The sequence below is a fragment of the Canis aureus genome, chromosome 37 (genome assembly GCF_053574225.1).
Source record: "Canis aureus isolate CA01 chromosome 37, VMU_Caureus_v.1.0, whole genome shotgun sequence".
In the NCBI taxonomy this organism is placed as follows: domain Eukaryota; kingdom Metazoa; phylum Chordata; class Mammalia; order Carnivora; family Canidae; genus Canis; species Canis aureus.
Genome location: NC_135647.1, coordinates 391,218 through 416,455, shown reverse-complemented (window position 1 = coordinate 416,455; position 25,238 = coordinate 391,218). Strand labels below are relative to the sequence as shown.

General features: G+C 41.1%; 1 long non-coding RNA gene and 1 pseudogene across 3 annotated transcripts in view; both read left to right on the top strand.

Annotated features, from left to right (window-relative positions):
• The window catches only part of LOC144306627 (uncharacterized), a 201,647-nt gene extending 184,352 nt beyond the window's left edge, over positions 1-17,295 (top strand). For all 3 annotated transcript variants that reach the window (XR_013373723.1, XR_013373722.1, XR_013373721.1), the window contains 3 exons: positions 12,037-12,167; positions 12,945-13,001; positions 13,692-17,295. This is a non-coding gene — a long non-coding RNA (uncharacterized LOC144306627). The remainder of the gene's footprint in view (positions 1-12,036; positions 12,168-12,944; positions 13,002-13,691) is intronic.
• A 177-nt stretch (positions 17,296-17,472) lies between these two features.
• LOC144306446 (sal-like protein 4) lies at positions 17,473-22,805 on the top strand (annotated as a pseudogene).
• The last annotated feature ends 2,433 nt before the right edge of the window (positions 22,806-25,238 follow it).

Genomic DNA, 25,238 nt, shown 5'->3' with positions numbered 1-25,238 from the left:
ACTGATGTCTGCTGACATCTTTTTGGTCCAGGCAACGTTATCCTGGAGAAGACTTGTAATGATTCCCACAAATCTTCTGTTTTGATTACAATACAATACAAGTTCTCTTTTGAATACAATACACTATGATTTTTTTCTTTTTTACATGTTTATTAACTTTGTGATAAAATTTATATGAAGGGCCTTATGTACACTTAAAGTGTATAAATCATTGAACATTGACAACATCCACAATCAAGATAGAGAATATGTCCAGGATCCCAAAAAGATTCTTTTTTAAAAATATTTTATTTATTTATTCATGATAGACATAGAGAGAGAGAGGCAGACACAGGCAGAGGGAGAAGCAGGCTCCACGCTGGGAGCCAGACGTGGGACTCAATCCCAGGACTCCAGGATCGTGCTCTGGGCCAAAGGCAGACACTAAACCACTGAGCCACCCAGGGAAGCCCCCCAAAAGATTCTTGATTACCCTACAGGCCTTTCTCCCCCATCCTCTACTTCAAGAAACCACTAATCTGCTTTTTGCCATTAAACATTTGTTTGCATTTTCTAGAATTAGTATAACACCCAGTGCTCATCCCATCAAATGCCCTCCTCAATGCCTGTCACCTGGTTACCCCAACCCCCTGCCCACCTCCTCTTTCACAACCCTTTGTTCATTTTCCAGAGTTAGGAGTCTCTCATGGTTTGTCTCCCTCTCTAATTTTTCCCACTCAGTTCCCCTCCTTTCCTTTATCATCCCTTTCATTATTTCTTATATTCCCCATGAGTGAAACCATGATTGTCCACTCGGCATCTGCACTCTTGGATATCAAGCTTCTTTTGCTGAGCATAATGCTTTTGTGATTTAACCATGTAACTGAGTTCTGGGTTGTATTCCATGAAATAGATATGCTACTATTCTGTTTTTATTCATGAACAATTCATGAACAATTCATGAACAAGTGGGTTGTTTGCATTTTGGGGGTATCTTAACTAAAGCCTTCATAAATATTCATCTACAAGTCTTTTTATGGTCATGTTTTGATTTATTTTGACTGAATACTTGACACTGAAAAGGCTGGATTCATAATGTAGGCATTTGATTAATTTTTAAAAAATTGTCACATTGATTTCCAAAGTAGCTGTTCTGTATTATGTTGTCTAGATAAAATATGCCAGTGATGTATGAGAGATCCAGTTGCTCTTCATTCACACCAACATTAGTTATTGTCACTGTCTTTAATTTTTTAGCTTTTAAAATATGCATTTAATGGCATATCAATATGTTTTGGGTTTCCCTATAACTAATGAGGTTGAGCATCTTTTCATGAGCTTCTTAACCACTTATGTATCTTAAAATTGGAAGTTTTTGCTCAGATCTTTTGCTCATTTTTAAGTGGGTGGTTGGCTTTATTATTATTGAGATATACATGCATGTATGTATATCATATATCTGTATTATAATCTTGTTCAATTTCTTACCTCTAGTTGTTCACTCAATGTTTTTAAGAGCCATTTTAAGAGCAAGGTCCACATCTAGCACCTTGTCTCTAACCACCGCATAGTTTTCAATGGTTTACAGCCTCCGTATGTTGCATAGTCACTTTCCCATTGATGAACATCTGGATCATTTCCAATTACCCATCATTACAAATAATGCTGAAATGTACATCTTCAAATAAGTGTCTTTATTGGTCTTTAAGGGCATATTTGGGAAATACACCTGGGAGCATTATTGTCCACAATCATGCACATTTGTGTGACTCCTCTGGTAGGCAACTGGCTTATTCGGATTTTCCTCAAATGCTTTTTCCTTTTGTTGATTTTAATTTGATAAATTGTTAGTACTTTTTTTGGATACAAATATGCACACACACATCACATCACATTCTATACCTCTGTTTTTATTTTATTGAAACATAATTGGTAGACAAAAAGTGCACACATCTTAATGAGTCTGACCTTATGCCTATATATGTGAGGATCTCTTGTGGGTCCTCTCTTCTATTTATTACCTATCTCTCCCTGTACTAATAAAACATTATCTTAATTACTATACATTATAGATCCTGCTACCCAGTGGGATGAGTTTCCCCCATTTTGTTCTTCTTCAAATGTTTCTTGGTTTCCTCTTCTACTTCTGGATAAATTTCAGAATCAGAGTCAGAACATCAAATTCTAAAAACAAAAAAAAGTAAATAAAAGCAAACCTAAAAAAAAAAAAAGCAAACCTAGAATTGCACTAAATCTACATATTAACAAAGAAACTATTAACTATTAAGGATTACTAAAGATGTCATCTCAGAACAAGGTAAATGTCCATATTTATGTAGCTCTTCTTTATGTCTTTCAGTAAAGTTCCATAGTACCTTGTGCAATGTTCTTCCTGTGCTTTACTAGATTTATTTCTGGACATTTTAATTTGACAATTACCAGCAATTATATTTCTTAAGTTACATTTTTCCTCTTTATTACATATGTGTAGAAAAAACTGATATTGGGCCAAGAAAGTTGTTGAGTCATCTTATTTTTCTGTTGTTTTAACTATAGATTCTTGGACATTTTCTATGTAGGCAGATATGTCTTCTGTGTAGGCTGAGGTGGCCATTCTCACAGTAATGTCTTATGGCCAATATGCATCATGTTCTTCCCCTGCACTCAGAGGTCATGTCATCATGGATCCAGAACCTGGAAAGGGCTATGATGGCTGTGTGTCTGCAATCTTGTATACAGCCGACATATTATCATATTCTGTAGGGCCAAGACAACTCACCGTTCTTCTGCAATGCCCTCTAGTGCCCAAGCTCTACTACTCCAATCTTGGAATGATGGGGTGGCAGTCTTCATGTCGGTAATGGCATCCAACTGCTCCATTTCCTCTGTCTTCTCCAAGGCCTCCTCCACCTGCCTCTATTGTGTCATTTTTTTTTCTCAACACAGGCATTTTGAATTGCTAAAGCCAACTTCAAATTCTCCCCTACTTTTGTCCTTGTGTTATCTATCTTTTACACAGTAATGCCCCCAACACTCCACCCTGTTATCTGCAGCCTGCAGAATGAATATGAGGGGAGCTTTAGGAATGATATCGTTGGGTGGGCAGTCCACCAGGAAAACAACACTTCTGTACTTCTGTTGTTGATGTCTGTACAGTTACACACAAGAGCTTTAATGATGGGAATGTATTCCATATATAATATTGGGGAAAAGCAGTCTTTTTTCCAGTAAATAAAATATATAACCATTGGATATGGAAACACTTCATGTGATTTCTTCACCTTTTTTTGTCATTAAAACCATTTTTTTTCACTGAGGGGGGCACTTGAAGGGATGAGCACTGGGTGTTATTCTGTATGTTGGCAAATTGAACACCAATAAAAAATAAATTTATTATTTAAAAAAACCATTTTTTTTGTTTTTGTTTCTTTGAATTTAGAAAAAATAAATAGTTATAGCCATTTTTTTTTTAAATTTTTTTTTTAATTTTTATTTATTTATGATAGTCACAGAGAGAGAGAGAGGCAGAGACACAGGCAGAGGGAGAAGCAGGCTCCATGCACCGGGAGCCCGACGTGGGATTCGATCCCGGGTCTCCAGGATCGCGCCCTGGGCCAAAGGCAGGCGCTAAACCGCTGCGCCACCCAGGGATCCCAGTTATAGCCATTTAATACAGGCTCACTACTTGCTTTTTTCCACAAATGAACCAAGTATTATAGAACACACACACACACACACCAACAAACAAGCACATTTTAAAAACACCCTGTATAGATGCAGTGAAACACTGGGACACCTGCACCCAATGTATGTGCAACTTTATATATTATTATGTACATCTACATAGTTTTACTATTATAATTAACTCAATGCACAGTGTTTAGTGGAATTCATAACATAATATCATTCAATCACTAATCTATTTTATGTGAATGTTTTTTTTCCAACTTTACACTATGATAAGTAATGCTAAACATTGAAGTTCTGTTTTTCATAATTACAAGGAATGGCATCACTGATTCAAAGTGTATAAAATGTTCAACTCCCTGGAATATATAACTATATTGCTTTCCAAAAGCATTAAATGATTTAACATGGCTATTAGCAATGTGTAGTCATGACACTGTTCCTTCATGTCTCACATGATTTTAAGAATTCATGTGGGAAGTATCCACAGAGATCCTATCAGGTGATTGAAACCATACCAGGTCTCTGGATCACAAAACTGCATAAAATATACACAGAGTAGGATATTGTGTGGATTGTTAATTTTTTCAATTTTTATAGCAGTAATATTTTACCTCTTATTTCTTTGCTTTTTTAAAAAATTTTTTTATTGGAGTTCAATTTGCCAACATATACCATAACATCCAATGCTCACCCCACCAAATGCCCCCCTCAGTGCCCATCACCCAGTCACCCCGATCCCACCCACTTCCCCTTCAACTACCCCTTGTTCATTTCCCAGAGTTAGGTGTCTCTCATGTTTTGTCACCCTCACTGATATTTCCCACTCATTTTCTCTCCTTTCCCTTTATTACCTTTCACTAATTTTTATATTCCCCAAATGAATGAGACCATATAATGTTTGTCCTTCTCTGACTGACTTATTTCACTCAGCATAATATCCTCCAGGTCCATCCACGTCGAAGCAAATAAGGGGTATTTGTCGTTTCTAATGGCTGAGTAATATTCCATTGGATACATAAACCACATCTTCCTTATCCATTCATCTTTTGATGGACACTGAGGCTCCTTCCACAGTTTGGCTGTTGTGGACATTGCTGCGATAAACATTCGGTGCAGGTGTCCTGCCATTTCACTGCATCTGTATCTTTGGGGTAAATCCCCAGCAGTGCAATTGCTGGGTCATAGGGCAGATCTATTTTAATTGTTTGAGGAACCTCCACACAGTTTTCCAGAGTGGCTGCACCAGTTCACATTCCCACCAACAGTGTAAGAGGGTTCCCCTTTCTCCACATCCTTTCCAACATTTGTTGTTTCCTGCCTTGTTAATTTTCCCCATTCTCACTGGTGTGAGGTGGTATCTCATGTGGTTTTGATTTGTATTTCCCTGATGGCAAGTGATGCAGCATTCTCTCACGTGCTTGTTGGTCATGTCTATGTCTTCCTCTGTGAGATTTCTGTTCATGTCTTTTGCCCATTTCATGATTGGATTGTTTCTTTGCTGTTGAATTTAATAAGTTCCTTATATATCTTGGATACTAGCCCTTTATCTGATAGGTCATTTGCAGATATCTTCTCCCATTCTATAGGTTGTCTTTTAGTTTTGTTGACTGTTTCTTTTCTTTTTTTTAATTTTTATTTATTTATTTATGATAGTCACAGAGAGAGAGAGGCAGAGACACAGGCAGAGGGAGAAGCAGGCTCCATGCACCGGGAGCCCAATGTGGGATTCGATCCCAGGTCTCCAGGATCGCGCCCTGGGCCAAAGGCAGGCGCTAAACCGCTGCGCCACCCAGGGATCCCATTGTTGACTGTTTCTTTTGCTGTGCAGAAGCTTTTTACCTTGATGAAGTCCCAATAATTCATTTTTGCTTTTGTTTCTCTTGCCTTCATAGATGTATCGTGCAAGAAGCTGCTGTGGCTTCATAGATGTATCGTGCAAGAAGGCTGTTGCCTGTGTTCTCCTCTAGGATTTTGATGGATTCTTATCTGACATTTAGATCTTTCAACCATTTTGAGTTTATATTTGTGTATGGTGTAAGAGAATGGTCTAGTTTCATTCCTCTGCATGTGGCTGTCCTGTTGGCTAGTATCTTGGTGAGAATTTTTGCATCATGTTCATCAGGGATATTGGTCTGTAATTGTTCTTTTTGATGGAGTCTTTGTCTGGTTTTGGGATCAAGGTAATGCTGTCCCCATAGAGTGAGTTTGGAAGTTTTCCTTCCATTTCTATCTTTTTAAAAAAAATGATTTTGTTTATTTATTCATGAGAGACACACAGAGAGAGGTAGAGACTTAGACAGAGAAGCAGGTTCTCTGTGAGGAACCCAATGTGGGGTTTCATCCCAGGACCCATGGATCATGACCCAAGCCAAAGGCAGATGCTCAACCACTGACCATCCAGGTGCCCCCATTTCTATCTTTTGAAATGGCATCAGTAGGATAGATATTAATTTTTCTTTATATGTTTGGTAGAATTCCCTTGGGAAGGCATCTGGCCCTAGGTTCTTGTTTCTTGGGAGGTTTTTGATGACTGCTTCAATTTCCTTGTTGGTTCACGTTTTCTATTCCTTATTGGTTCAGTTTTGGTAGTTTAGAAATTTCTAAGCATGCATCCATTTTTCCAGACTGCCTAATTTGTTGGCATATTTGCTCATAATACATTTTTAAAAATGTTTCTATTTCCTTTGTGTTGCTCAGGATCACTCCTCTTTCATTAATGATTTTATAATTTTGGTCCTTTCTCTTTTTTTAAAAAATATGGCTAGGGTTTTATTTATCTTATTATTTCTTTCAAAGAACCTTTTTTTTAATTTATAAATTTATTTTTTATTGGTGGTCAATTTGCCAACATATAAGAATAACACCCAGTGCTCATCCCATCAAGAACCAGTTCGTAATTTTTAAAATCTTTTCTGTTTTTCTGCTCTGTATTTCATTGAATTCTGCTCTAATCTTTATTATTTCTCATCTCCTGCTGGGTTTAGGCTTTATTTGCTGTTCTTTCTCCGGTTACTTTAGGTGTCAGGTTAGCTTGTGTATTTGAAATTTTTCTAATTTTTTGAGAGTCTTGTATTGAAATGTACTTCCCTCTTAGGACCCCCTATGTTATTTCCCAAAGGTTTTGAACAGTTGTGCTTTCATTTTCATTAGTTTGCATGAATCTTTTTCATTTTTCTTTAATTTCCTGATTGACCCATTCATTCTTTAGTAGGATGCTTTTCAACCTCCAAGTGTTTGAGTTCTTTCCAAATTTTCTCTTGTGATTGAGTTCTAATTTCAAGGTACTGTAGTCTGAAAATATGCAGGGAATAATCTCAATCTTTTGGTATCTGCTGAGATCTGATTTGTGACCCATTACGTGGTCTATTCTGAAGAAAGTTCCATGTACAGTTGAGAAGAATGTGTATTCTGCAGCATCAGGATGTAATGTTCTGTATATATCTACGAAGTTCATCTGGTCCAGTGTGTGATTCAAAGCTTCCATTTCATTGGTGATCTTCTGCTAAAATGAACTGTCCTTTGCTGTGAGTGGAGTATTAAAGTATTATTATCTACATATTTCTTTAATTTTGTTATTAATTGGATGACATAATTGGCTGCTCCCATGTTAGGAGCATAAATATTTATAATTGTCAAACTTCTTGTTAGCTAGATCCTTTAAGTATGTTGTAGTCTCCCTCTTCATCTCTTACTGCAGTCTTTTGTTTAAAATCTAATTTATGTGATATGGGGATTGCTACCTCAGCTTTCTTTTGAGGTCCATTTGCCAGGTCAATTGTTCTCTACCCCCTAATTTTCAACTTAAAGGTGTCTTTAGGTCTAACATAAGTCTTTTGTAGACATCATATGGATGGTCACGCTTTTTTATCCAATCTGATACCCCGTATCTCTTGACTGGAGCATTTAGACCATTGATGTTCAGAGTAACTATTGAAAGATGAATTTAGAAATGCCTGGGTGGCTCAGCAGCTAAGCATCTGCCTTCCACTCAGGGTATGATCCTGGAGTTCTGGGATCGAATCCCACATCATCTCTCTGAACGGAGCCTGCTTCTCTCTCTGCCTATGTTTCTGCCTTCTCTCTGTGTCTTTCATGAATAAGTAAATAAAATCTTTTAAAAAAAGAAAGATGAATTTAGTGTCATTTTATCTGTACAGTTCCTGTTTTTTCAGATTGTCTCTGTGTTTTTTTCTGGTCTGTGTTACTCTTGGGCTCCCTCTTCACTTACAGAATCCCCTTTAATATTTCTTGCAGGGCTGGTTTGGTGGTCACATATTCTTTCAGTCTCTGTCTGTCCTGGGAGCTCTTTATCTCAGCATCCATTCTGAAGACCTATCAAGTGTAGAAAGCGCTAGATTGAAGTCACCAAGTATAAGTGTATTATTATCTAAGTATGTCTTAATTTTGGTTTTCAATTGATTGATATATTTGGCAGCTCCCACATTCGGGGCATATATATTAATGATTGTTAAGTCCTCTTGATGGATAGATGCTTTAGTATGAGATAGTGTCCCTCTTCATCTCTCACTACAGTCTTCGGGGTAAATTTTAGTTTACCTGATATAAGGATGGCTACCCCTGCTTTCTTTTGAGGACCATTCGAATGGTAAATGGTTCTCCAACCTTTTATTTTCAGGCTGTAGGTGTCCTTCTGTCTAAAATGAGTCTCCTGTAGACAGCAAATAGATGGGTCCTGCTTTTTTATCCAGTCTGAAACCCTGCACCTTTTGATGGGGTCATTAAGCCCGTTCACGTTCAGAGTTACTATCGAAAGATATGAGTTTAGGGTCATCATGATATCTATTCAGTCCTTGTTTTTGTGGATTGTTCCACTGAATTTCTTCTTAAAGGGGAATTTTAAGAGTCCCCCTTAAAATTTCTTGTAGAGCTGGTTTGGAGGTCACATATTCTTTCAGTTCCTGCCTGTCTTGGAAGCTCTTTATCTCTCCTTCCATTTTGAATGAGAGCCTTGTTGGATAAAGTATTCTTGGTTGCATGTTCTTCTCATTTAGGACCCTGAATATATCCTGCCAGCCCTTTCTGGCCTGCCAGGTCTCTGTGGAGAGGTCTGCTCTTACCCTAATACTCCTCCCCATAAAAGTCAGGGATTTCTTGTCTCTTGCTGCTTTAAGGATCTTCTCTTTATCTTTGGAATTCGCAAGCTTCACTATTAGATGTCGAGGTGTTGAACGGTTTTTATTGATTTTAGGGGAGGATCTCTCTATTTCCTGGATCTGAATGCCTGTTTCCCTTCCCAGATTAGGAAAGTTTTCAGCTAGGATTTGTTCAAATACATATTCTGGCCCTCTGTCCCTTTCGGCGCCCTCGGGAACCCCAATTAAACGTAGGTTTTTCTTCCTCAGGCTGTGGTTTATTTCCCTTCATCTGTCTTCACGGTCTTTTAATTGTCTGTCTCTTTTTTCCTCAGTTTCCCTCTTTGCCGTCAACTTGTCTTCTATGTCAGTCACCCGTTCTTCCACCTCCTTAACCCTCGTCATTAGGACTTCTAGTTTGGATTGCATCTCATTCAATTGATTTTTAATTTCTGCCTGATTGGATCTAAATTCTGCAGTCATGAGGTCTCTTGAGTCCTTTATGCTTTTTTCTAGAGCCACCAGTAGCTGTATAATAGTGCTTCTGAATTGGCTTTCTGACATTGAATTGTAATCCAGATTTTGTAACTCTGTGGGAGAGAGGACTGTTTCTGATTCTTTCTTTTGAGGTGAGGTTTTCCTTCTAGTCATTTTGCTCAGTGCAGAGTGGCCAAAAACAAGTTGTATTGGGAAAAGGAGAAAAAGAGGGAAGAGAAAGAAGGAAAGAAAAAGAAAGAAAGAAAAAAGAAAAAAGGAAGAAAAAGAGAAAAAAAAGGAAAGAAAAAAAGGGGGGGGAAGCAAACAGAAATCAAAAAGAAAAAAAAAACCCACGGGGGAGTATCCTCTGATTCTATGTACTGGAAGTCCCTTGACTTCCCCTGGAACTTTCCAGTGCTGCTTGGTCAATAATTTGTTTTTCCCCTGTCCGTCTGGCTGGTCTTCTGGGGGAGGGGCCTGTTGTGCTGATTTTCAGGTGTGAGCACTTGGGGGAGCTGCTCTGCAGGGGTTGTTTACCCTGTGAGGCCCCAGGAGGAACAACCCCAGTGGCGGCGGCAGCTCTGGGGCCCTGGATTCAGCCCCCGCAGGAACTCCGAGCTCTCCGTCTGCAGGGCCCGGAGGCTCCGGGGCGGGGCCGCTGATCTGCTCAGCTGGGGCAGGAGCGTCCTCGCTGCTCTGGGCCCTCCCGGCCTCTGCCTGTCCCGGGGGGAGGCCGGACCCTGGGCTGTGTCCCTGGTGCCCTGTGCTCCCGGGCCTGCGCTGTTGGATTAGCGTTCCCAGCCACGCGCCCCCTCCGCGGAGCCGATGCCTGAGCCCCTCCGAGCTGCTCCCGGGCCCGCGCAGTCCTTCCCACGCAGAGCCTCTGCTGGAGCCGCCTCCGAGCTGCTCCGGGTCCCCCGTGCGCGCTGCAGCCCTTAGGGAGCTCGGCGCACTCTCCCGGGGCGCAGGTGCCTGTTAGTGTCCCCGGGAGCCCGAGGGCATCCCCGCCTTCCTGGGTCCTGCTCCACCTCCCTGCGAGCCCCTTTCCGCCCGGGAAGGTCGGTGCAGCTCCTGCTCCTCCGGGACGGGGCTCTCCTGTCCTGGGGACACTCGCCCTGGCCTTAGCCCAGCTCCTCGCGGGGCCCCTCCCCCTTGGAGGCCTTTTGTTTCTTTATTTCTTTTTTCCTCCGTCTTCCTACCTTGATAGAAGTGTGAACTCTTCTCACTGTAGCATTCCAGCTCTTCTCTCTTTAGATCTCAGGCTGAATTCCTAGATTTTCAGGATGATTTGAAGGTTATCTATGAGTCAATCGGAGAAGGACAAACATTATATGTTCTCATTCATTTGGGGAATATAAATAATAGTGAAAGGGAATAGAAGGGAAGGGAGAAGAAATGGGTAGGAAATATCAGAAAGGGAGACTGAACATAAAGACTCCTAACTCTGGGAAACAAACTAGGGGTGGTGGAAGGTGGCGGGGGGTGGGGGTGAATGGGTGACGGGCCCTGAGGGAGGCACTTGACGGGATGAGCACTGGGTGTTATTCTGTATGTTGGCAAATTGAACACCAATAAAAAATAAATTTATTATTTTTAAAATATGAAGGTTATCTAGGTAATTTGGTGGGGACAGGTGACTTGGGGACCCTACTCTTCCACCATCTTGCCTCTCCTCAAGATCGCAAATGACATATTAGATAAAGGGCTAGTATCCAAGATCTATGAAGAATGGAATATTACTCAGCCATTAGAAATGACAAATACCCACCATTTGCTTCAACGTGGATGGAACTGGAGGGTATTATGCTGAGTGAAATAAGTCAGTCGGAGAAGGACAAACATTATATGGTCTCATTCATTGGGGAATATAAAAAATTGTGAAAAGGAATAAAGGGGAAAGGAGAAAAAAAAAGTGGGAAATATCAGAAAGGGAGACAGAACATGAAAGACTCCTAACTCTGGGAAATGAGCTAGGGGTGGTGGAAGGGGGTAGGCGGGGGGTGGGGTGACTGGGTGACAGGCACTGAGGTGGGCACTTGACGGGATGAGCACTGGATGTTATTCTCTATGTTGGCACATTGAACACCAATAAAAAATAAATTTATTTAAAAAAAGAAGTTATCAAACTCAACACCCAAAAAAACAAACAATACAGTCAAGAAATAGGCAGAAGACGTGAACAGACATATCTCCAAAGAAGATCTACAAACAGCCAACAGCCACATGAAAAAACACTCCATATCCCTTGACATAATGGCATCACTACAAATCAATACCACAATGAGATACCACCTCACACCAGTGAGAATGGTGAAATTAACAAGACAGGAAACAGCAAATGTTGGAGAGGATGTGGAGAAAGGGGAACCCTCTTGCACTGTGGGTGGGAACGGGAACTGGTGCAGAGACTGGAAAACTGTGTGGAGGTTCCTCAAAGATTTAAAAATAGAACTACCCTATCACCCAGCGATTGAACAGCTGGGTATTTACCCCAAAGATACAAAAGTAGGGAAACAATGGAATACTTCCACTCCAATGCTCACCATGCCCATGCCCATAATAGATGAACTATGGAAGGAACTCAGATGTCTGTCCATTGACAGATGAATGGATAAAGTGTGTGTGTGTGTATACACACACACATACACACACACACAAACACACAATTGTATTCAGCCTTCAGAAAGGATGGATGAATATCTCACATTTACATCGATTTGGATGGAACTGCAGGGTATTATGCCAAGCAAAATAAGTCACTCAGAGTAAAACAATTATCATATGGTTTAACTTCTAGGAGGAATATAAGAAACTGCACAGAGAATCATAGGAGAAAGGAGGAAAACTCAATGGGAAGTCATCAGAGAGGAAGGGAAACCATTAGAGACTCTTAACTAGAGGAAGCAAACAGAGGATCACTGGAGGGTGGTAAGTGCGGAGATTTTGTAACTGTTTGATGCACATTAAGGAGGGAAGGTGATGTGATTGATGAGCAATGGGTATTCATTATACACAACTGATGAATTGTTGAATCTACATCTGAAACTAATGGAGTACTATACATGTGCTAATTAAATTTAAATTTTAAAAGTAGGGCTTTTGTGGAGAAATCCTGACATGGATATCCTGTGGCTTAAAAAAGCCACTACAAGAGGAAGCTGGCCAATATGTTGGCACAGTTTTATCCTCCAAGTAAAGATATGACAGCCAAAAATGTAAGTAAAAGTTGTATGTTGACAAGACAGTGTTGATCACTCACATCTGATGTAATGAAGTAGAAGAGTATTAATAGGAAGAGCATTTAACAGTCAGGCTGTGTCCATTCTTGCTGCCTCCACCATCCTACAGAAACTTTCCTGTTCAAGGCCGGTAATCATTTCTCTGCATTTTGCAAAGTATTGTGGTTGAATCTGATTTCTCAGTAATGATTGAAATACTTGTTCTTGATGACCCTGAGGTAAAAGAGTTTTTGGAAGAGTGGTTGGAAGTAGGAACATGGTGTGAACTGAGTCTAATGGGGCATGTTCCCTCTGTGGTGGTAGGTGAGGTCACTCCTGAGAGAGAGCAGTATGGGAATGAAGGGGCAATGAGTCCTGTGATGATTCCTGAAGGGAGTAGGGGCAGCAGGGACCACTGAGCATGATTTTTATAATTTTATAAACACACCAGAGTGCATGCCTACAGAATTTTCTCCTGATTTTCTAGACTCCAATAAGAAGATACCTTGGGCTGCTTTCAGTGTTGGTGGGAGTACGACAGGAGGTAAGCATGCTGGGGGCTGGAAGTCAGAGGAAAGGGCCAACTTTGTCTCCTCCCACTGTCCTCTCTGATCCTATACCACCATGGGTCCAGCTTCATGGGGGCAGCAATGTGGTCTGGGGAGGCCTGAATGCTCAGATAAAGTGGAGATTAAGCAACTGAGGGTAGCTTTGAAGCCAAGAAATGAAAAAGAAGTCACAGGAAAGGTTACTGTGATTCCATTTTTACAGTTAATTATAGGATTACTTTCTCACAAAGGTTGAACTATAAGGAAAGGAACAGATCTGTGGTTATGAAGGCTGGCTGCGGGAGAGAGCTCACTAGGAAAGTACATGGGACAGGTTTGGAGGTGATGGAAACATTCTATGGCTTGGCCATGGCTGGTTACAGATCAATAAAACATATAGTGAGAGGGTGAAATAATACTGTGTGTAAATTATACATTAATAAAAATTTTGGAGAAGCATTAGGAGAAAGGAAACAGGTAATTGTATGAACTTAGCCAAGATCAAGCACAGAGCCGTGAAGGGAGGATATAGATGTGGATAGAAGTTCAGGTTTGGTACATGATGAACTCATAAAATCCTTTAATCATCTACTTTGGAAAGTTTCTCCAGAGCCCTTCTTTTGTTCTTGTGACACTTTTCAGATGAACTGTTACACTTCCTACATTTTATTCTGATTACCTTCTAGATACATCTGTTCCTGTCCTTATATGATGGATTATTAGAGGATGAGAGTGAAGACTTGACTTCATAGTTGTGTTTCTGGATGTCCAGGAGGTACCACAATGCCTCACACTAAGTTGGTGATTGACAGCAATTCCAAGAGGAATAATACATTAATGAGGTCAAGAAGGTCTGAAGTTAATGTGGAAGCTGGACCATCTACCTGGATATTGACTGGGCCAGTGTGACAGCCAGTGTGGATGCTCAATTATCTGCATGGACACCCTGGAAATGGCCAGAGTAGATGCTGGGAGGAAGCATGGGTACAAGTGCTCAAGGCTCTGTGAGAGTAGTAGCATGCCTGGAAAGTATGTAGGTGAGGAAAACAAGATGCAAGCGTCAAAGTAAAAGAAATTTTTATGTGGTGGGGAACAAGTAGCGATCAGGAAAAAAAGAATTTAGAGAACAAATACTGTGAAATAAAGGAGCAACTCTGAACTGAAGAATGATAAGGGAAACAGTATGTGAGTGAAAAACTGACCATTGAGGCACAGAAAAATCACCATGAAAAGGAAGTGAGTGTATTAGGAAATATGTTCATAATACCGCTAGGGTTCTAAGGAAGTGTATTAGTGATTCAAAGGGAAGCATCTCAAAACAGAATAAGAATGATCATATAGGCTATGGAAGGTGAGGTGACTGCAGGTGAAGAAAAACTGTCATATTGCGTGGTTTTACTTTTCTCCATGTAGAACTTCCACAAATTAAAATACTTAATTGCCTTCCAAATAATACAGTTTGTTCTCAGAGAAGAAAGATGCTTTTTGAAAGATGCAGTAATCTTTTGGGTCAAATATAAGCAAATAACAACTCCTTACTCATAAAGCAGACTGGTAGACATTAAAATTTTCAGAATCATTTTGGTAAGTAAAAAGAACATAAAATTTCACCTTGGTTTGCATAAACAGTCACTGGGAAATCATTATATAAATTATTTATATGCCAACTCATGGGTGCCATGCACTATAGTTAATACTATTTGTCAAAACAGCTCATTTGTAAAAACCATTTCATAAAATGAAAAGGTAGAACATTTTATATTAGATGCTTACTGCAGATAAGAAAGAGAAAATAGAATCCATTTCCCCTAATATATGTTTCACATAACCATAAAAATAATTTTCACATGACAAGTACTATATGGTGATCCCTGAAAGGATCAAACAAAGTATAGGTCACTCGAACTTGTCCTGCATATTTATGTAATTATTCCAAAATGAGGATTAATCTGAGGTTTCTTGGAAAAATATTTGAGCATACAAGAGAGAAACATTATGGTTGCATGAACTGGTGTTTCAAATATCTTCTCTCAAATTTCATTTGATTGTATTTTCTGCAGTACTGTTCTGCATAACATTGTTTGAAAATGCACAGGAGTCATGGATCCAGATTCATGGTCCCTGCAGTCATGATGCATATTTCTACCTGATAGGTGGTCTCATTTTATATGAATTTGCAGTTGGATCTGAGTGAGGTTGAAATGAGACAGTCACAGGAATAGTTCTGAGATGTGAGTCTGAAGACAAAAATTATGTTTTTCTCTAAGTAAAAAAAAAAAAAAAAAGTTTCCAAATCAGCCTTAAAGCAGGATTTAACCATTAGTCATATCATTTTTGTGTGTGTATATAAAAACTTACTCAAGTATGTTAATAAAAGTAAATTGGTGGTTTAATTAGAGCTTTGAATCTGGAAGATCATTGTCACAAGGGTCTAGTTTATTATAATAACTAATTGAATGAAATAAGAGAGTAAGTGAGTGAATGTTTCTGTGGATACACAGAGTTGATATTAACAAGGATACAGCTTTCATTCATTCTGGATGTAGAAGCTCTTAGAGAAAAATAAACACTCAAAGGTTCTTACAGCATGTTCCTTTCCAATAGTAACGACATTTCCTACTTCTCAGTGGAGGGAGGTTTTGGTGTAATTACCCATCTCTGTTTCCCTGAGGAGACCTTAAACTTTGAGAAAAGTGCATGCCAATGTTGCCGGTTAAGTGGCCTTCCCCAGAGATCTCTTCTAGTTCAACTGTGAAGTTGATAAAACTAGGAGAAAAACTGAGGAAGCGCACCAACTGCTGAACAAAGTGGCCTCCTCTGGAGATTACCCTGGATGTGGTTGGTTTGAATGCCATGATAAGGCATCTTGCTCTTCAGAGATAATAGTTTTGAGGTGTTTAAACAATTATGTACTTACTTTGTGAAAATATTTATACCATTTTAATGATATAATTTTCTGTAAGCTTTCTAATGAGCCCTCAAGTGACCTCAGTAAAACAAGACTGTGCTTGGCAAAAGCAATTTCCAAGGAGACCATTTTTAATTGCTTAAAATTTCAAACTGATGGTGTTAGCAGCTGCTTGCTGGAATGGGTAGGCTCCTCCCTCATACAAGTCCTGATGAGCACATTTATTTAATACAGTAACAGTTACCATAAGCTGGAGTCTGAGAGAGGTTAAATGCTGTAGGGGTCTCCAGAGTTATTTGGTTACCTATTCTGTATCAGGCAAAGGAATTCACACTCCAGAAATTCAAATCCTTCTTTGCTTTGTTAAGTGATGGAATAATCTGATGAAATACTCCAAATACAGTGATCCAATCCTTAATTTTTTTAACCTATTTCATGAAACTGCTACTAATTCTCAATGTAGTATATACATCAGTTAAGAACACAGCTTGAAGACATGAACAGACATATCTCCAGAAAAAAAATCTACAAATGGCCAACAGACAGATGAAAAAAATGCCCCATATCACTTGGCATTGAGATACCTCCTCACACCAGTTAGAATAGCTAAAATTAGCAAGTCAGGAAACAACAAATATTGGCAAGGATGTGGAGAAAGGGGAACCCTCTTACACTGTTGGTGGGAATGCAAACTGGTACAGCCACTCTGGGAAACAGTGTGGAGGTTCCCCAAGAAGCTAAAAATAGAGTTACATTATGATCCAGCAATTGCACTACTAGGTGTTTACCCCAAAGATACAGATGTAGTTATTTGAAGGGGCACCTCCACTCCAATGTTTATAAAAGCAATGTCCACAATAGCCAAACTGTGGAAGGAGCACATCCAACAGATGAATGGATAAAGAAGATAATATATATATAAATACACACACATATATATAATGGAATATTAGCCATCAGCAATGATGAATACCTATCATTTACATTGACGTGGATGGAACTGGGTGGTACTATGTGGAGCAAAATAAATCAATCAGAGAAAGACAATTATAATATGGTTTCACTCTTATGTGTAATATAAGAAATAGCACAAAGGATCATAGAGGAAGGGAGAGAAAACTGAATGGGAAGTCACCAGAGAGGTAGACAAACCATGAGAGACTCTGAACTATAGAAAACAAACTGAGGGTTGTTGGAGGGGAGTGGAGAGTTGGGGTAACTGAGTGATGGGCATGAAGGAGGGCACAGGATGTGATGAGCACTGGGTGTTATATGCAACTAATGAATTTTTGAACACTACATTTGAAAATGATGTACTAGATATTCAATAATTTAATTTAAATTTTAAAAAGGAAAAAATAAAATAATTTTGGATTCTTTGAGTTTGAACAATAACCAACCCATCTTTAGTGGAAGGGGAATTGGGCAGGGGGTTGGGGTGACTGGGTGATGGGCACTGAGGGGGAGCACTTGGCAGGATGAGCACTGGGTGTTATGCTATATGTTGGCAAATTGAACTCCAATAAAAATGAAAAAAATAAACAACCTGTCTTAGATATATGACCTTAGAAAGTTTCTTAGCAATTCTGTGACTCCATTGCTTATCTGTAAAATGGTATAGGAATAGTATTTCTCTCGGAGGTTCTCCAGGTGGCCCAATGCCTACACCCTGTCGAGGCACAAACAGAGGTAACCCCAGCACATCAACCCGGAGGAGGACAAGGGCGAGTAGCCACTGCAGCAGCCAGCCCCAGTTTGCAGATGCAGCTGTAGCAGCATCAGTGGGTGGTGGGGGAGCAGAGCCGGATGCTCCAATGAACCACCCAGGGAACAGCAGTGAAGCCAACAGGAATGGAATAACAGCAAAGAGGACTCCTCAGGAGGAGACTCACATCTGTGAGAAATGCTGTGCAGAGTTCTTCAGCTTCTCAGAGTTCTTAGAACATAAGAAAAATTGCACTAAAAATCCATCTGTGCTCATCATGAATAACAACAAGGGTCCGATGCCTGCGGGAGACTTCTCCAGGACTGCGCTCAGCCACCCGCCACACAGTCCAAGGCAGTAAGGATGGTCACAGGGATCAGAGAGATGTAAAAATATTCCATGATTATGGATTGGAAGAATTAATATTGGAAAAGTGTCTATGCTACCCAGGGCAATTTACACATTCAATGAAATCCTTATCTAAATACCATGGACTGGGATCCCTGGGTGGCGCAGCGGTTTGGCGCCTGCCTTTGGCCCGGGGCGCGATCCTGGAGACCCGGGATCGAATCCCACGTCGGGCTCCCGGTGCATGGAGCCTGCTTCTCCCTCTGCCTGTGTCTCTGCCTCTCTCTCTCTCTGTATGACTATCATAAATAAATAAAAATAAATTAAAAATAAATAAATAAATAAATACCATGGACTTTCTTCAGAGACTTGGAACAAATCATCTTAAGATTTATGTGGAATCAGAAAAGACCCTGAATAGCCAGGGAAATATAGAAAAAGAAAACCAGAGCTAGGGGCATCACAAAGTCAGATTTCAAGTTGTATTACAAAGCTGTGATCATCCATAGATCAATGGAACAGAATAGAGAACCCAAAAAATGGGCCCTCAACTCTATGGTCAACTAATATTTGACAAAGTAGGAAAGACTATCCACTGGAAAAAAGACAGCCTCTTCAATAAATGGTGCTGGGAAAATTGGACATCCACATGCAGAAGAATGAAACTAGACCACTTGCTTACACCATACACAAAGATAAACTCAAGATGGATCAAAGATCTAAATGTGAGACAAGATTCCATGAAAATCCTAGAGAAGAACACAGGCAACACCCTTTTTGAACTTGGACACATCAACTTCTTGCAAGATACATCTATGAAGACAAGGGAAACAAAAGCAAAAATGAACTATTGGGACTTCATCAAGATAAAAAGTTTCTGCACAGCAAAAGAAACAGTCGACAAAACTAAAAGACAACCTACAGAATGGGAGAAGATATTTGCAAATAACCTATCAGATAAAGGGCTAGTATCTAAGATCTATAAAGATCTTATTAAACTCAACAGAAAAGAAACAAACAATCCAATCATGAAATGGGCAAAATACATGAACAGAAATTTCACCAAAGAAGACATAGACATGGCCAACAAGCACACGAGAAAACGCTCTGCATCACTGGCCGTCAGGGAAATACGAATCAAAACCACAATGAGATACCACCTCCCACCAGTGAGAATGGTGAACATTAACAAGACAGGAAACAACAAATGTTAAAGAGGATGTGGATAAAGGGAACCCTCTTGCACTGTTGGTGGGAGACTGGTACAGCCACTCTGGAAAACTATGTAGAGGTTCCTCAAATAGTTAAAAATATAGCTACCCTATGACCCAGCAATGGCACTGCTGGGGATTTACCCCAAAGATACAGATGCAGTGAAATGGCAGGACACCTGCACCCCAATGTTTATAGCAGTAATGTCCACATAGCAAAACTATGGAAGGAGCCTCAGTGTCCATCAAAAGATGAATGGATAAAGAAGATGTGATATATATATAGAAAAAGAAAACCAGAGCTAGGGGCATCACAAAGTCAGATTTCAAGTTGTATTACAAAGCTGTGATCATCCATTGATCAATGGAACAGAATAGAGAACCCAAAAAATGGGCCCTCAACTCTATGGTCAACTAATATTTGACCATATATATATGGTCAACTAATATTTGACTATATATATATATATATATATATATATATATATATATATATCACACTGGAATATTACTCAACCATTAGAAATGACAAATACCCACCATTTGCTTCAACATGGATGGAACTGGAGGGTATTCTGCTGAGTGAAGTAAGTCAATAGGAGAAGTACAATAATTATAAGGTTTCACTCATATGGGGAATATAAAAAAAAGTGAAAGGGAGAGAAAATGAGTGGGAAAAATCAGAGAGGGTGACAAAACATGAGAGACTCCTAACTCTGGGAAACGAACAAGGGGTAGTGGAAGGAAAGTAGGCGAGGGGTTGGGATAACTGGGTGATGGGAACTGAGGGGGGGCCCTTGAAGGGATGAGCACTGGGTGTTACACTATATGTTGGCAAATCAAATTCCAAATATATATATAAAAGGATGGTCACAGGGAGGTTTGTGGCGGATCAAGGGAGCTGAAGGAGAAGCTGGGTGCTGAACCTGTCATGTACCTGAAGACAGAGGCTGCTCTGCTCTCCACGTCCCAGGACATACGCTATTTACCCAAAGGCAAAGTGGCCAACACTAACGTGACTCTGCAAGCACTGCAGGGCACCAAAGTGGCGGTGAATCAGTGCTGTGCCGAGGTGCCGCCAGCCCCCTAGCCCGGTGCCAGCAGCATCCCATGGATCCTAGAACGGATCCTGTGCCTGCAGCAGTAGCAGCTGCAGCATATGCAGCTCACCGAACATTGGGCCCTCCACTCTGGTGTGGCAGGAGTGGACACTCTCAAGACCCTGGGCAGACACATGTCCCAGCAGGTTTCCACAGCCGTGGCCTTGCTCAGCCAGAAAGCTGGCAGCCAGGGCCTGTCTCTGGATGCCTTGAAACCGGCCAAACTACCTTGCGCAAACATCCCTTCCACCGTCAGCTCTGTGGCCCAGGGGCTGGCACCTTTCACTCTGAAGCCCATATGACAAGGGTGCTGCTGAACATCATGTCGTGCCTTTCTGGTGCTTTGCTACCTCAGGCCCCTGGCTCTGTGCTCTTCCAGAGCCCTTTCTCCACCATGGTGTTAGACCCATCCAAGAAAGGGAAGGGGAAGCCGCCGAACATGTCCCCAGTGGAGGCCAAACCCAAAGATGAGGCCATCCTCTGCAAGCACAGGTGTAAGTACTGTAGGAAGGTTTTGGGGACCAATAGCTTCCTACAGATCCACCTCACCTCCCATACCAGAGAGAGACCCTTTTTGTGCTGTCTGTGGCCACTGGTTCACCACCAAGGGCAACCTCAAGGTGCACTTTCATTGACATCATCAGGTGAAGGCCAACCCCCAGCTCTTTGCAGAGTTCCATGACAAAATGGCAACAGGCAATGACATTCCCTATGCAATCTCTGTACCCAGCCCTGTAGATGAATTAAGTCTCTCTTTAGACAACAAACCTGTCCTTTTAAGAGGAATCCCCAGTCTAGGGCTATCTCAGAATTCTCTCTTCAGGGACTAACCCCAAGTACCTAATGCACAACCCACTGCCCAATGACCTGCAGCCTAGGCCTTCCTGGGAAAGTAAGGACCGACCCCTACTATCGAGGGGTGGTGGTGGAGGGGGTTGCAAACCACACTTCCCCAGCACTGGTGGCTTCCAAGGGAGTAGGACCCCCAGCCAGGGTCAGAGACCCGAAATTACAAAAGCTGGTGGAGAACATTGACAAGGCCACTACTGATCCCAACAAATGTCTCATTTCCCACCGTTCTTGAGATTCCAGAGCTCCTTCAAGATGCATTACTGCACCCACACCGGGGAGAGGCCATTTCAGTGTAAGATCTGTGGTCAGGCCTTCTCCACCAAGGGCAACCTGAAGACACACCTCAGGATTCACCAGACCAACATGTCCATAAAGACACAGCAATCATGCGCCATCTGCCAGAAGAAGTTTATGAATGTGGTCCTGCTGCAGCAGCACATCCAGATGCACATAGATGGCCAGATTCCCATCACGCCTCTGCCTGAGAACCCCTATGATTTTACGGGTCCAGAGGCTGCTATGGTCAGCGAAAATGGTAGCGCAGGTGCCACCTGTCATGATGACATCATTGAGAGCATCGATGTTGACTAGCTCAGCCACCCAGTACGCTTCTGGCAGCTCCCTGAAGGACCCCGTGCCTCTTCCCAACATCCACTCAGCATCACCCACTCTCCGGTTCTCCGTGAAAGCTGCCCTAGATGCCCCAGGGAAGGTGGGTCCTGGTCCTCTTGTCTAGCAGCAGCAGAGCAGCAGAGAAAATGGTCCGTTGGAGAGCGACAGCTTGACCAACAACTCACCGTCCTTGGTGATGGGAGACCAGGAGTACCAGAGCCGAAGTCCAGATGTGCTGAAGACCACATCCTTCCAGGTCCTGTCCCTGGACAATAGCCAGGCAGAGGGCATCCAGTCCGGGTCTCCTGATGCTGGTGGCAAAGCAGACAGCTCCAAGAACAGCCACACTGAGATGGAAGGTCTAGAAGTCTGCCATCAACATTTATCCAAGCCCAGCCAACCTATGTCAAAGTTGAAGTCCCTGGTGCGTTTGTTGGACTTGCACCCATATCCGCAGGCATGACACCTTTGCTAGTGGCCCAGCCATGCTAACAGGCCAAACAACACAGGTATACACGGTGTGAGAAGAATTTATCTAGGGGAGCGCTCTTCAAATTCATGAGCAGACTCACACTGGGGAGAAGCCTTTTGTGTGTAACATATATGGGTGAGCTTTTACCACCAAAAGCAACTTGAAGGTCCACTATATGACACATGGGGCGAACAATAGCTCAGCTCTCTGTGGGAGGAAACTGGCCATCAAGAACACCATGGCTCTGTTAGGAACTGATGGGAAGAGAGTCCCTGAGATGTTTCCAAAGGAAATCCTGGCCCCTTTGGTGAACATGGACCCTGTGGTATGGAATCATGCTCAGTGGAGGTCTCACCATGAAGACCAATGAAATCTCTGTGATCCAGAGTGGGGGTATTCCTACCCTCTCAGTCTCCCTGGGGGCCAGCTCCATTGTGAACAACACCACTATCTCCAAGATGGATGGCTCCCAATCTGCCATCAGTGCTGAAGTGGAAAAACGAGGTGCTGCCAACATCGTCCCCAAACACCTGACTGCTGTGAATATTGAGTAGGTTTTTATGTTAGTCCTATTTAATAGTCATATATAATAATCTCCAATCATTCTACCATCCAAATAACAATAGGTTGTTTTCTACAGTTATTGATTTAAAAGTATTATTTTGTGTCAATGTTTTTTTAATTATATTTATTTTATAGAAAATAAAAATGTCCTTCTCCGATTGACTTATTTCACTCAGCATAATACCCTCCAGTTCCATCCACGCCGAAGCAAATGGTGGCTATTTGTCGTTTCTAATGGCTGAGTAATATTGGTGGGTGGTGGGGGTGACTGGGTGATGGGCACTGAGGTGGGCACTTGACGGGATGAGCACTGGGTGTTATTCTATATGTTGGCAAATTGAACACCAATAAAAAATAAATTTATAAAAAAAATAAAATAAACTGAAAATAGATGAAAGACCTAAATGTGAGACAAGACTCCATCAAAATCCTAGAGGAGAACACAGGCAGCAACCTTGGTGACCTCAGCCACAGCAGCTTCTTGCAAGAGATGTCTCCAAAGGCAAGGAAACAAAATGAAAAATAAACTATTAGGACTTAATCAAGATAGAAAGCTTTTGCATAACAAAGGAAACAATCAACAAAACTAAAAGTCAACCTAACAGAATGGGAGAACATATTTGCAAATATCTTATCAGACAAAGAGCTAGTATCCAAAATCTATAAAGAACTTATCAAACTCAACATGCAAAAAGCAAAGAATCCAGTCAAGAAATGGACAGAAGACATGAACAGACATTTTCCAAAGAGAAATGGCCAGTAGACACATGAAAAAATGCTCAACACAACAATGAGATACTACTGCACACTGGTCAGAATGGCTAAAATTAACAGGTCAGGAAACAAAAGATGTTTGTGAGGATGTGGAGAAAGGGGAACCCTTTTGCACCATTGGTGGGAATACAAACTGGTGTAGCCACTCTGGAAAACAGTATGGAGTTTCCTCAAAAAGTTAAAAATAGAGCTACCCTATAACCCAACAGTTGCACTACTAGGTATTGATACAAAGAATACATACACAGTGATTCAAAGGGGGACACACACCCCAATGTTTATAGCAGCAATATCCACAATAGCCAAACCATGGAAAGAGCCAAGATGTCCATTTACAGATGAATAGATAAATAAATGTGTGTGTATATATATATATATATACATATATATATATCCACAATGAAATACTACTCAGCCATCCAAAAGAATGAAATCTTAAAAAAAGCAAAAACAAAAACAAAAGAATGAAATCTTGCCATTTGCAACGATGTGGGTGGAGATTATGATGCTAAGCAAAATGAGAAAGACAAATACCACATGATTTTACTCAGATGTGGAGTTTAAGAAACAAAACAGATGAACACAGGGGAAGGGAAGGAAAAGTAAAATAAGATGAAAACAGAGAGGGACACTTAAGTCTTGGAAACTAATTGAGGTTGCTGGAGGGCAGGTCATAGATTGGAAGGGGCAACTGGTTGATAGGAATTAAGGAGGGCACTTGAAGTAATGGGCGCTAGGTGTTGTATGCAACTGATGAATTACTAAATTCTACCTGCAACTAATAATACACTGTATGTTAACTAAGTTTTATTTAAATAAATAATTAAAAAAGAAGAGAAAAATGAAGTTAAGAAAACCATAACGGTCTTGACCAAGACTTAACATGCCCAACTTCAGACTCAAGTCTGCTGACTACAAGTCTGGTAGTCCTTTCAGCACCCCACAGCTATTTCTATGCCTATGCACAATTGTTACACCCAGTTTTTCCAAGGGCTGATAGGGTTGAAACAGAATGGGAAACTGCATCTAGAAGAAATAAGCATTGTCTATTTTGTTTCTCTTCATGTTAATCAAATTTCAAGGTATAGAATCAAGTTCACAATCTGATGGCATAAACACACTCACTCCAACTCTCCTACTAAATTCAGCTATACAAACTGAACAGTATACAGGAAGAAGCTATTTAAGTTGCCCAAAACGTAAATATTAGCAGGTGGCTAGTGGAAGAATATTAGAACTCAAAGAACTACCAAATTGCCAGTGTTAGTCATTATTTTTGCCTCCAGGATCTCCCAATCTGAGCTTCACACAATCAAAAACACAATTAGTACCATGCCATAGTCAGAGAGAGCTCTATTTTTTTTTAATTTTTATTTATTTATGATAGTCACAGAGAGAGAGAGAGAGGCAGAGACACAGGCAGAGGGAGAAGCAGGCTCCATGCACTGGGAGCCCGATGTGGGATTCGATCCCGGGTCTCCAGGATCGCGCCCTAGGCCGAAGGCAGGCGCCAAACCGCTGCGCCACCTAGGGATCCCCAGAGAGAGCTCTAGGAGAAGCTTCTGTCTCTGGTTCAAGGAGATGAGGAGGAATTCTTTTTATGGTGAAAAAAATTATAGATTTATAGCCAGCTGGACTCAGTTTAGGTGATCCCAATCTGATCAAGGTGTTAACCTTGGCCACATCA